Below are 5626 nucleotides of genomic sequence, written 5' to 3'. Positions count from 1 at the left end.
CATATTCCCCAAATATGCCATTAAAGGCCCACCGGTCAGTTTTTTTCTTTTTTTCCATTTTTCTTTTTTCTAGTCTTCTTTTTCCGTCGGAGCTTCCTCCCAGGCTCTCCCTAGCCAGCCACGAAGGCGCCAGCCCACGCCGCGCTGTCCCCTCCTGCCGTGCCCTGGCCCACGTCCGGCCCCATGCCCTGCTCCGCGCCCGGCCGCCGCGCTGCCCCCACGGCGCCACGCGTCGGCTCTGCCCAGGGCCGCACTGTCCCGCCCCACGCCGCGCCGCCACGAGCTCGCCCCGCCCTACCCCACACCGCTGCGAGCTCGCCGCCCCACGCTGGCCACGTATTTGGTCGAATTCCGGCGATTGTACCGGCGGAAGCAGTTGGTCTCACCTGAAATTTCAGCGCGCCACGAGTAGAATTTGGTGTTTAGTTCGCCCGTTCAGATCCTATATTTATAGGTCGAGTTGGTTTTCGGGTGTGACCTGTAATTTTTTTTCAGGCCGGACGTGTTTACGGTTACTGATTTGCGCCATTTTCTGAACTGAACCCGTAAGTCGGAAGTTATTATTCGGTTTTGCCCAGTTTATGGACTCTTCTAGAGATGCTCTAACACAGGTACTCTCGATCGGTACTCCCTCCGGCCCAAAAAGCTCAAAAAATAGTACTGTTGCAGACAGCGGACTTGTCTAAATTTAGATTTACCTAGACGTAGTATATCTAAATTTCGATAGGTGATAACTGAAATGGTAATTGACGGCGGCAGCGGGGGCTTTCGTCTCGAGCACACAAAATCCCTGGGCGCGCGATATCTTGGTGGGTGAGTCTCGGCCTCAAGCTCCGCAACTAGTCGTACCGGCAATCGTCTCCGGCGCCCTTGGGCTCTGCAGCGTCCTGCTTGCGATCGTCTTCGATGCCAGCCCGACACGGTGGCACCGGGAAGGTATCCTTGCTCAGCGCGCCATGGTGGGGTGGCATCCCCCTCCTGCTTCTCTGTCGTGGGCTTGAGGCTGACCGGTGCGGTTCGGCGGGCTTCTGCAGCTTGGGGTGCCATATATGGTCGACGCCTTGGTTTGGCCCTCCGGCTTCCGTTGGTGGTGTGGAAGGTGGATCCTGTGCGTTGTTGATGTCGTCGTCGCGCTCGGAGGTGTTGGTCTAGTGGGGTTGTAGGTCGGCGGCATCATGGGTCTTCCCCGCCTCAGTCTGACTACGTGGGGCTGAGGGGTCCGGGCTTCTCCGGGCGAAAGCCTCATGACGTGTCGTCCTTACACGTCAGTTTCCTCCTTGGGATCGCGTGGATGTTATCACCAGATTTTAACCAAATCAGAAGTGGGCCGTGATTGAGATGGGCTTAGCAAATATATGTAGAAATTATTCATGAGTCGGCCTTGTATAAAGAGTTTGGGCTAAATTGCCCGTGTATCTGTAAATATAGTAGGATACGTGTCGGTTAGGATTACAAGGCAGAGTTTAGCTCGTACACGGTTGGGATTATTCCCACGATAGGAAGTCTACGGACTATAAATATGTATCTAGGGTTATTAAGAAAGGAGGACGATCACGTTCACAACAAACCAATCTAGGCGCATCGCCACCCCTTGTTTCGAGGGTTTCTTCCGGGTAAGCGCTATGCTGTCTAGATCGCATCTTGCGATCTAGGCAGAATCTTGTTTATTCGTTGTTCATGTGTTGCTCGTACTGAAGCCTTTTTGATGGCGAGCAACACCGTTATCATGGATATGTTAGGGTTAGCATTGGTGCTTTTTTGATGTATTTGATTAGTCATGCTACCCCTGGATATCTAGCCACCCTTGTACCGATCTTAGGTGCAAGGGTGGCACCTTGCTTAGTCATTGTTTAGTAGATTCGATCCGTTATGATTGCTCCTTGTTCTTCAAGGATTAGTTTGATATCTACATAGTTAGGCCTTGCAAACGAGTTGAAGGATCCAGTAGCACGTAAGGTGTAGTTCGCTAGTCCTAGAGAAGATGTTCCGGGAATCAACTCCATGTTGGTTTTTAGGCCTTGTCTAGGGCTGGTTTATTATCATCTTTCGTGTCTGCCAGGCTCAATTACGTGTAGGATGTTCCGGTTATGTGGTGAAAACCCTAATCATCGTAGATCGTTTTAGCCTAATATTGATCAAGCAGGACCACCATGTTATCGTAGATCTCATACGAATCATGGGTGGATCGGCTCCTTGAGCCGATTCACAGGACAACCTGAGAGCCGATCGAGGCTCGTATTTAATGTTTACGTGTATGCCATGCAGGAAACTAGTCGAAGCAATCCATCACCTTCCTGACCAGGTATAGGTCAGGTGGCACGCCCTTGCACCAGCATCGGACGTGCGTGCCGGAGCTTTGCGGGCCGTCGCCCGAGAAACCAGGGCCCACCAGCAGTCCTGGGAGCCTCCCGGCTCTTCGTGTTGCCCGTCGCTACTCGTCGGTGGGTTTTGGTGGTCAACACATTCTGGCACGCCCGGTGGGACATTCTTCTACAACAACTGCATCAACATCCGCATCAGAGATGGCGGAAGATCCAGTCAAGTACGAAGAGCTGAATGAGGAGTACAAGAAGAAGTATGACGAGATCAAAGCTCTCTTCGAAGCCGACCTCATCGGCTCTTTCCAGAGGACCCGCTCACATGGCATCAGGTGGAAAGGATTCTCAGCTGAAGGCGCTCTCGATGGAGTAGATCTGTCTACTCCTTCAGAAGAACGCACCAGGTCTCTACGTCAGGAGGTTAATCACATGGTAGCTCATTCGCTACACCGCCATTCTGAGAGCCTGGTGAACACTTTGGAACGTGTTGCGCTTCGCGTGGTCCAAGAAATCATGAAGCATCAGTACTCTCCGTCAGGACCTGCTCTAGGGACTCACCAAGGGGAGATACCGTTCCAGATCAGACCACAGCTGCCGTTCGCGCTAGCAGCACCACAAGTGCCGAGTTCACCGGCATACGTCGTCTACAAGATCGGTGGCGATCCTAGTGATTACCAGTTCTTGTATGAACCGCCTAAGGAGATCCCCCACGGATACATGTGCACATATGTGCCAGACTGCAATAACTGGGCGCGCACGAACCAGGTTGCAGCAGCAGGGATTTCTGGAACAGCAGGAGGGGTTGCTGGATCGGATCCCGAGAAGCAGGCGTGGCTAGCTAAATATGCCACTCCAACGAATCATCAAAGCTCAGCTCCTGCAGCTAACACCGTGGATCAGATCAGGGCAATCTTGAGGGACCAGTTCGGCATGGTGCCGAAGAGGAGGGCAATCAGCTATTCCAAGCCGTACCCCAACGAGTATGATTTGATCCCACTACCAGCCAAATATCGGCTCCCGGAATTCTCCAAGTTTAGTGGATCGGAAGGCTCTAGTTCAGTTGAGCATGTGAGCCGATATTTGGCACAGTTGGGCATGATCTCAGCATCAGACCCATTACGTCTGAGGTTTTTCGCGCAATCTCTCACAGGATCGGCTTTCGGGTGGTACACCTCGCTGCCACAAGATTCAATCCGGACTTGGAAGCAGATGGAAGAACAGTTCCACATGCAATATCACTCAGAAGATTCCGAGGCTGGCATTGCCGATGTAGCACAAGTACGACAGAAGCGCGGAGAAACGGTATCGGAATACATTCAGCGCTTCAGTGCCGTCAGGAACCGATGCTATTCGGCTCGTATGAATGAAAAAGAAGCAGTCGATCTGGCATTGGTGGGTCTCGCATCGCCGATCAAGGATATGGCTTCCCAAGCAGAGTACTCGTCACTGGCACATATGGTTCAGAAACTATCATTATATGAACAGCGCCACCCAGAGTTGTACCAGGACAAGTTCAAGCGCTCGGTAGTCCTGGTTGAGACGAAAGAAAATGAGGACTCTGCAGGAGATCAGGAGGTAGCCGTGGCTGAATGGGCTCGGGGGGCAAACCCCGTGTCCTGCAAATGGGTTAAACCACAAGGTCCTGCAAAAGGGTTTGACTTCGACGTAAGCAAAGCTGAGCAGATTTTCGACCTCTTACTCAAGGAGAAGCAGCTGAAGTTACCCGAAGGCCATAAAATCCCTACGGTGCAAGAGATGAATGGAAGGCCATACTGCAAGTGGCATAACTCGTTCACCCATACCACCAATGACTGCAGGGTGTGGCGTCAGCAGATCCAGATGGCGATAGAACAAGGCCGTCTAATCTTCAGCCAGTACGCCATGAAAGTTGACACGCACCCCTTTCCCGCCGTTAACATGGTGGAGTGCACTTACCCCGGGGGGTGCCAGCCAGGTTTCTCGTTCAGCATTAACATGGTAGGACCTGTGCACCACTCTGGTAAGGACAAAAACTAGAGCAGCCGCTCTCGTGACAAGGATAAAGAGGAGGCCGTTCCACGCGACCGGCCCCAACGTAATGACAAGCGCTACGTAACAGAGGAGCAAGTGAGGAATGTGCGGTACCAGCGACCTCTCTCCGAGCACCTCCTCAACAAATATGAGCGTCAGTACGACCAGCGCCGGCGATACGACAGCGACGACGAAATGGATCGTCGGTCTAGTGTGGATAACAGGAAATATCGTCGGTATAATCGAGACGACGAAAGATATGAGCGCCGTGCCAAGGAAAAGTCAAGAGAACAGGATGACGTGGACAGACACTGGGATTGTCCTTTCTTCAAGCATTGCTGTGATTCAGGGATGAGCCGATTGCCTACAATCGGCAACTGCCCAGAGTGTAGACAGAAAAAGAAGGACACAGGAGATGTGTCAGTGTTCAAGCGTCTAGGGCATCTCCCATCTCGGAACAAGCAAGCTGAGTCCTCTCGAGTGGAAGATCTCGAGGAGTTAGAAGATGAAGATGAAGAAGAAGAAGATAGATACCACCGGCCAAGGTGGTGCCCTGATGGACTCAGCCATTCCCAAAAGCGTAGGGTTCAGCGACTACGTAGCGTAGAGGAAGCCGAGAGACGATACCTACACGCGTTAAGAAAAGCGCGGCCTGATCTGGCCGCGAAAATTCAGCAAACTCTGGATGAGGAGGGTCGTCCACAGAAGAAAGAGTGGCGCCCCAAACAAAAGAAAGCCGATGATAAGACATCGGCTGGCACGAACATGGTGTTCATTCTTCCGTCGGAGTTATGTGCTCCAGGAACAGAAGAGGCACCTATAGCACAGCTCGACTGCGGCCCACGACCAGTTATCTTTGAGAAGCCACGAGAAAGGAGCTACAGACATCTGAAGGCCCTGTACTTGAGAGGTTATATCAACGGGCAGCCTGTCAACAAGATGCTGGTTGACACGGGAGCAGCAGTCAATATAATGCCATACTCCATGCTACGTCGTTTGGGACGTTCTAGCGCAGACCTGATCAAGACCAACGTCACATTGAACGACTTCAACGGCCAAGCGTCAGAAGCACAAGGCGTTCTGAACGTGGATTTAACTGTAGGCCGAAAGACCATCCCTACGTCATTCTTCATCGTCGACAGCAAAAGCACTTACGCTGTCTTGCTAGGGAGAGATTGGATCCACGCTAACTGCTGCATTGCATCCACGATGCACCAATGTTTGATACAGTGGGATGGAGATGAAGTGGAGGTCGTCCATGCAGATGATTCAGCCGAAATCTTAACGGCTGGCATGAA

Source organism: Lolium perenne, chromosome 2, assembly GCF_019359855.2.
Source record: "Lolium perenne isolate Kyuss_39 chromosome 2, Kyuss_2.0, whole genome shotgun sequence".
NCBI lineage: Eukaryota > Viridiplantae > Streptophyta > Magnoliopsida > Poales > Poaceae > Lolium > Lolium perenne.
Note: the sequence above shows the minus strand (reverse complement) of the source record.